The following is an 8,585-nucleotide window of genomic DNA, read 5'->3' as shown; positions in this document are numbered from 1 at the left end:
AATGTTGAGTCCGTGGATTATACGCACTCTCACCCTTCCATCATTGCTAGCCTCTTCGGTACCGTGCATTGCCCTTTCTCACATTGAGAGTTGGTGCAAACTTCGCCGGTGCATCCAAACCCCGTGATATGATTGATACGTCCCCAACATATCTATAATTTTTGATTGCTCCATGCTATATTATCTACTGTTTTGGGAATTATTGGGCTTTATTATCCACTTTATATTATTTTTGGGACTAACCTATTAACCGGAGGCCCAACCCAGAATTGCTATTTTTTTTGCCTATTTTAGGGTTTCAAAGAAAAGGAATATTAAACGGCGTCCAAACGGAATGAAACCTTCGGGAACATGATTTTCTCACCGAACATGATCCAGGAGACTTGGACCCTACGTCAAGAAACAAAGGAGGAGGCCATGAGGTAGGGGGCATGTTCCGGAGCTCCGCCGGAGGGGGTATCCATCACAGAGGGCTTCTACATCATCACCATAGCCCCTCCGATGAAGTGTGAGTAGTTCACCTCAGACCTACGGGTCCATAGATATTAGCTAGATGGCTTCTTCCCTCTTTTTGGATCTCAATACAACGTTCTCCCCCTCTCTTGTGGAAATCTATTCGATGTAATCTTCTTTTTGTGATGTGTTTGTTGAGAACGATGAATTGTGGGTTTATGATCAAGTCTATCTATTAACAATATTTGAATCTTCTTTGAATTATTTTATGTATGATTGCTTATCTTTGCAAGTCTCTTTGAATTATCAGTTTGGTTTGGCCTACTAGATTGATCTTTCTTGCAATGGGAGAAGTGCTTAGCTTTGGGTTCTATCTTGCGGTGTCCTTTCCCAGTGACAGTAGGGGCAGCAAGGCACGTATTGTATTGTTGCCATCGAGGATAACAAGATGGGGTTTTCATCATATTGCATGAGTTTATCCCTCTACATCATGTCATCTTGCTTAAGGCGTTACTCTGTTTTCATGAACTTAATACTCTAGGTGCATGCTGGATAGCGGTCGATGAGTGGAGTAATAGTAGTAGATGTAGGCAGGAGTCAGTCTACTTGTCTCAGACGTGATGCCTATATATACATGATCATACCTAGATATTCTCATAACTATGCTCAATTCTGTCAATTGCTCAACAATAATTCGTTCACCCACCGTAAAATACTTATGCTCTTGAGAGAAGCCACTAGTGAAACCTATGGCCCCCGGGTCTATCTTCATCATATTAATCTCCCAATACTTAGTTATTTCCTTTGCTTTTTTACTTCGCTTTTATTTTACTTTGCATCTTTATCATAAAAATACCAAAAAATATTATCTTACCATATCTTTCAGATCTCACTCTCGTAAGTGGTCGTGTAGGGATTGACAACCCCTTATCGCGTTGGTTGCGAGGATTTATTTGTTTTGTGCAGGTGAGGGCGTCCTGGATTAGGGGGTCTCCGGACAGCCGGACTATATCCTTTGGCCGGACTGTTGGACTATGAAGATACAAGATTGAAGACTTTGTCTCGTGTCCGGATGGGACTCTACTTGGCGTGGAAGGAAAGCTAGGCAATACGAATATGTATATCTCCTCCTTTGTAACCGACCTTGTGTGACCCTAGCCCCCTCTGGTGTCTATATAAACCGGAGGGTTTTAGTCCGTAGGACAACATACAATCAGACCATAGGCTAGCTTCTAAGGTTTAGCCTCTCCGATCTCGTGGTAGATCAACTCTTGTAATACTCATATCATCAAGAATAAATCAAGCAGGACGTAGGGTTTTACCTCCATCAAGAGGGCCCGAACCTGGGTAAAACATCGTGTCCCCTGCTTCCTATTACCATCCGCCTTAGACGCACAGTTCGGGACCCCCTACCCAAGATCCGCCGGTTTTGACACCGACATTGGTGCTTTCATTGAGAGTTCCTCTGTGTCGTCGCCATTAGGCTTGATGGATCCTACGATCATCGATAGGGATGCAGTCCAGGGTGAGGCTTTTCTCCCCGGATAGATCTTTGTGTTCGGCGGCTTCGCACTACGGGCCAACTCGCTTGGCCATCTGGAGCAGATCGAAAGTTACGCCCCTGGCCACCAGGTCAGGTTTGGAAGCTTAAACTACATGGCCGATATCCGCGGAGACTTGATCTTCGAGGGATTCGAGCCCCTGCCTTGTACGCCGCGTGATTAGCTCTACCATCGGACAGTGTTCGAGAAATCGCACCGGCAGCCGCTCCAACCCTCAATTCGGAGCCAGTTTCGCCATCCGTGGACGGGTGGATAGACCCCGCCACGGAGGCCGTATCCTCTGCGGCGATCGAGCCAAATATCGACCTTACCCTTCACGAGAGCCATGTTGCCAAACTGTCGGATCCTTCTCCGGCCACAGATTCCGAACCGCCTGTGCCCGTTCCTATCGAATCCAATTGGGTGCCAATCATAGAGTTTACCTCCGCGGATATTTTTTAGCACTCACCCTTTGGCGACATACTGAACTCATTAAGGTCCCTCTCCTTGTCAGGAGAGTCCTGGCCGAACTACATCCGGCAGGATTGGGATGCGGATGATGAAGAAATTCGCCGCCCACCCACCACCCACTTAGTAGCCAATGTCGATGACTTAACCAACATGCTCGACTTCGACTCCGAAGACATCGACGGTATGGATGATGATGCGGAAGGCAAAGAGGAACCACTGCCCACAGGGCACTGGACAGCCACCTCATCATATGATATATACATGGTGAACACACCCAAAGAAGGCAATGGTGACGAGACAATGGAGGATGACCCCTCCAAGAAGCAACCCAAGCACCGTCATCAGCGGCACCGCTCTAAGTCCCGCCAAGGCAAAAGCGGTGATACCGGCACAGGAGATAATAGCACTCCGGACAGTGCCGAAGACGGCAACAATCCCCTCCAACAAGATTTAGGGCCGGAGGATGGAGAAGCCAGCCCTCCAGAGAGAGCGGCAGATGGAGAGGCGGAGGATGATAATTACATGCCTCCCTCTGAAGACGAGGCAAGCCTCGACGATGACGAATTCGTCGTGCAAGAGGATCCCGTTGAACAAGAGCGCTTCAAGCGCCGGCTTATAGCCACGGCAAATAGCCTTAAGAAAAAATAGCAGCAGCTTCAAGCTGATCAGGATTTGCTAGCTGACAGATGGACTGAAGTCCTGGCGGCCGAGGAATATAAACTCAAACGCCCCTCCAACAGTTACCCAAAGTGCAGGTTGCTACCCCGACTGGAGGAAGAAGCACCGAAACCTACATCCCCGGTGTATGACGCGGCTGATCGACCACCTCGTGGCCGCGACAGAGAGGCATTCCAGCCAAAAGCTCAGCCCGCACCTCGGCGCCATTCAAATAAAAAGGCATCGGGAAATACGCCAGACCTGCGAGATGTATTGGAGGACAAAGCAAAACACGCAAGATCGATCTACGGATCACGAGGGCGTGCCACTCTATGAGACGATAATCGTCACGCCGGATACAGTAAAAGTAAGTCCGGCCGGGCCGAACACAGCGGGCAAGACTCATTTGAGCTGCGACGTGATATAGCCCAGTACAGAGGCGCCGCACACCCCTTATTCTTCATAGACGAAGTAATGGATCATCAAATCCCAGAGGGCTTCAAACCCATAAATATAGAATCATACGACGGCACAACAGATCCTGCGGTATGGATCGAGGATTTCCTCTTGCACATCCACATGGCCCGCGATGATGACCTACACGCCATCAAATACCTCCCACTCAAACTCAAAGGACCAGCTCGGCATTGGCTCAACAGCTTGCCAGCAGAGTCCATTGGCTGTTGGGAAGATCTAGAAGCTACATTCCTCGACAACTTTCAGGGCACTTATGTGCGACCACCAGATGCCGATGACTTGAGCCACATAATTCAGCAGCCAGAGGAATCGGCCAGGCAATTCTGGACACGGTTCCTAACAAAGAAAAATCAAATCGTCGACTGTCCGGATGCAGAGGCCCTAGCAGCTTTCAAGCACAACATCCGCGACGAATGGCTTGTCCGGCAGCCCTCACAACATTCATGACCCGCTTTTGTGCGGGAGAAGACAGCTGGTTGGCTCGCAGCAATAACATATCAAAGAATCATGGTACTTCGGATACCAAGGACGGCAACGACATGTCACGTCGCAACAAACATAAGCGCCGCATTAACAGCGACAATACCGAGGATATGTCAGTCAATGCCGGATTCAAAGGCTCTAAACCCGGTCCGCGGAAAAAGCCATTCAAAAGAAGCACTCCGGGCCCGTCCAGTTTGGACCGTATACTCGATCACTCGTGCCAAATACACGGCACCTCCGACAAGCCAGCCAACCACACCAACAGGGATTGTTGGTTGTTCAAGCAGGCCGGCAAGATAAATGCCGAAAACAAAGATAAGGGGTCACATAGCGATGACGAGGAGGAGCCCCGACAGCCGAATACCGGAGGACAGAAGAGGTTCCCCCACAAGTGCAGACGGTGAACATGATATACGCAACCCACATCCCCAAGAGGGAGCGGAAGCGTGCGCTCAGGGACGTATATGCGTTGGAGCCAGTCGCCCCAAAGTTCAACCCATGGTCTTCCTGTCCGATCACCTTCGATCACGGGGACCACCCCACTAGTATCCCTCATGACGGATTCGCCGCATTGGTCCTAGACCCAATCATTGACGGATTTCACCTCACTCGAGTCCTTATGGATGGTGGCAGCAGCCTGAACCTGCTTTATCAGGACATAGTGCGCAAAATGGGTATAGACCCCTCAAGGATCAAACCCACAAAAACGACCTTTAAAGGTGTCATACCAGGTGTAGAGGCCCATTGCACAGGCTTAGTCACACTGGAAGTGGTCTTCGGATCCCCGGATAACTTCCGAAGCGAAGAGTTAATCTTCCATGCACTGCTCGGGCGAACCACATTTGCGAGATTCAATGTGGTACCGCATTATGCATATCTCAAGCTCAAGATGCCAGGACCTCGGGGGGTCATCACAGTCAATGGAAACACAGAGCGCTCTCTCCGCACGGAGGAGCACACTGCGGCCCTTGCAGCAGAAGCGCAAATCAGCCTCTTAAGGAAATCCACTAGTTCGGCGATTAAGGACCCGGACACTTGAAGCACGCCCGGAGTAATCGGCAACAAGACCGCCTGGCATGTTTCGAGCCCGCATAGCAATGCGGCCCCACCCCGGTCCTAGCCAAACGGCGAAATCCGTGCCACGCGTACATAATTATGCATTAAAAATACCATGGGCACAGGCGGGAAGGGGGCACGACTGCGGCACGCTCCAAGTCGCGGCTTAAACCGCACTAGGGGCTTCCCGCTTTGTTATTTTTCTCTTTCAGGACTTTAATCTCTAGAAACCCTGTCCGGCAGCACGATTGCCGAACACATGATGTAGCAACCAAGGAGGCAGAAAGCTACGTCACACCACGGAACTCCCAGGTGGATTACGATAACGAGTGAAATATTTGCTTTAATACTATTCCTCAGCTTGCCCTTGGAAGGGACATGTCAAACAGTCCTACTTTTTGCTTATCGCACTACTTGTATCATTCTTCTTTAACGCACCTTTTTGAATAAACAATGCATAGCATTAAGACTATTATTGCATTCTTCCTTTTTATATATATGTTCATTCACGACATCTAGCACCCATACACTCTGGTACGGCCAATACGCTAGGGGCTTAAGCATACCCCATAATACGGCATGAGAAGTCCGAACACTTTCTACAGTGCGGCACCCCGAACTTATAGCATTATTTGCATCAGCTCCGAATCATGTCTTGGTCAATAGTTGGGTTTGCCCGGCTCCCATGTTTTGGTACCTTACGTTCCGCTATATCGGCTAAGGTAGCACTGGGAGAACTACTGCGATTGTGCCCCGGTTCTGCTGGGCTAAGCACCTCAGTAGAGAAAGCAAAAACTGACTGTCATGATAAGGCGAGAGACTGGTCGCTGTTCGGGAGGTTTCAAGTCCCTAATGACTTATGCCGCTTAGAGCGAGGAGTCAGCCCTGTCCGGCTTAAGGCGTGTATCGCGCCCCGAATTCGGCCATCTGAATACTAGGGGCTTCGCCGAAATTTAAAATTATAGAATTTTATGGCTAAGTGAGAGTGATAACACATTATGGTCTGATTGCCTTGTTCGTTGTGCTGAGCACCTCCCTCGAAGGACCCAACAATGGGAACAAGAGTGCTCAGGTTTATCCCGAACACCCCAGCACTTGTGGCGTGGGGGCAGAAGCCGACGACTAGCCATCTCTCAGATTTGATAAAAAACCGAACAGAAGATAATATTTTAAATTCAGACAGGCGTTGCATAGCGCATATGAACAAGTTTTTATAATACAGGATCACACGAGCAAGTTTACTCAAATATTACATCTTTCATACACTCGTCCGCTACGAGACGGGCACCCTTCAGGACACCCTCATAGTACATCTCGGGGTGGCAATGCTCCTTGCCCTGCGGCGGCCCTTCCTTCACCAGCTTCACAGCGTCCATCTTGGCCCATTGCACCTTCACACGGGCGAAAGCCCGGCGTGCACCTTCGATGCAGACGGACCGCTTGATGACTTCCAGCCATGGGCAGGCATCCACAAGCCACCTCACCAGGCCGAAGTAGCTATTGGGAAGGGCGTCGCCAGGCCACATCCGGACTATAAAGCCCTTCATGGCATGTTTGGACGCCTTGTGCATCTCGACCAGTTGCTTCAGCTGGTCGCTCAGAGGCATCGGGTGTTCGGTCCCAGTATACTGAGACCAGAACAACTTCTCCGTTGAGCTTCCCTCCTCGGCCTGGTAAAAGTGTGCGGCATCCAACGCGCTGCGGGGCAAATATGCGAATGCTCCTGGAGAGCTCCGGATTCGGGTAAGTAACAAGTAATTTGCTTTTACATGCTTGCTTTGCATATAGAATGCCTTACCCGCCGCTATCTTCTTCACCGCATCAATCTCCTGGAGGGCCTTTTGGGCTTCAGCCTTGGCATTCTTTGTGCTCTCGAGGGCCGCGGCAAGCTCGGACTCTCGCATCTTCAAGTCAAGCTCCAAGTCCTCGTGCTTCATTACGAGAACATGGAGCTCTTGCTGCACCTCGCCCACCCGGGCCTCCTGCCTTTCCCGCTCAGTGCGCTCCTTGGCCGCTTTTTTTTCGGCCTCGGATAGCGCTTGCTTCAGGGTCGCCACCTCGGTCGTGGCCCCTGGCAAATTTATGACGATCCTGTCATTTATCAATGGCATTCTTTTTATATATATCCATAGACTAGGTACTACTTACCTTTGTTCTCCTCGAGCTGCCTCTTGGCAAGGCCGAGTGTTGGGGATCGTAGCACAAATTTAAAATTTTCTACGCATCACCAAGATCAATCTATGGAGTAATCTAGCAACAAGGGCAATGGGAGTGCATCTACATACCCTTGTAGATCGCTAAGCGGAAGCATTGCAAGAATGCGGTTGGTGGAGTCATACACGCAGCAATTCAGATCACGGTCGATTCCGATCTAAGCGCTGAACAACGGCGCCTCCGCGTTCAACACACGTACAACCCGGTGACATCTCCCGCGCCTTGATCCAGCAAGGAGAGAGGGAGAGGTTGGGGAAGACTCCGTCTAGCAGCAGCACGACGGCGTGGTGATAGTGGAGGAGTGTGGGACTCCAGCAGGGCTTCGCCAAGCACTATGAGAGACGAGGAGGGAGAGAGGTAGGGCTGCGCCAAGAGGAAGATCAAATCATTTGTTGGGCAGCCCCAATACCTCAAGTATATATAGGGGGAGGGGAGGGGCTGCGCCCCCATCTAGGGTTCCATCCCAAGGGGTGGCGGCAGCCCCCAAAACCCATCTAGGGTGCGGCCAAGGGGGAAAGAGAGGGGGGCGCCCTAGGGTGGGCCTTAAGGCCCATCTGGACCTAGGGTTTGCCCCTTCCCACTCTCCACACGCCTTGGGCCTTGGTGGGGGGGGCGCACCAGCCCACCTGGGGCTGGTCCCCTCCCACACTTGGCCCACGCAGCCTTCTGGGCCTGGTGGCCCCACCTGGTGGACCCCCGGGACCCTCCCGGTGGTCCCGGTACACTACCGATAGCACCCGAAACTTTTCCGGTGACCAAAACGGGATTTCCCATATATAAATCTTTACCTCCGGACCAATCCGGAACTCCTCGTGACGTCCGGGATCTTATCTGGGACTCCGAACAACATTCGGTAACCGTGTACATACTTTCCCTATAACCCTAGCGTCATCGAACCTTAAGTGTGTAGACCCTACGGGCTCGGGAATAATGCAGACATGACCGAGACATCTCTCTGGTCAATAACCAATAGCAGGATCTGGATACCCATGTTGGCTCCCACATGTTCCACGATGATCTCATCGGATGAACCACGATGTCAAGGATTCAGTCAATCCCGTATACAATTCCCTTTGTCTACCGGTATAGTACTTCCCGGAGATTCGATCGTCGGTATCTCGATACCTTGTTCAATCTCGTTACCGGCAAGTCTCTTACTCGTTCCGTAACACATCATCCCGTGATCAACTCCTTGGTCACATTGTGCACATTATGATGATGTCCTACCGAGTG

Source organism: Triticum urartu, chromosome 5A, assembly GCF_056163025.1.
Source record: "Triticum urartu cultivar PI428250 chromosome 5A, HENAU_Tu73, whole genome shotgun sequence".
Taxonomy (NCBI): Eukaryota; Viridiplantae; Streptophyta; class Magnoliopsida; order Poales; family Poaceae; genus Triticum; species Triticum urartu.
This window is presented reverse-complemented; position numbering follows the sequence as displayed.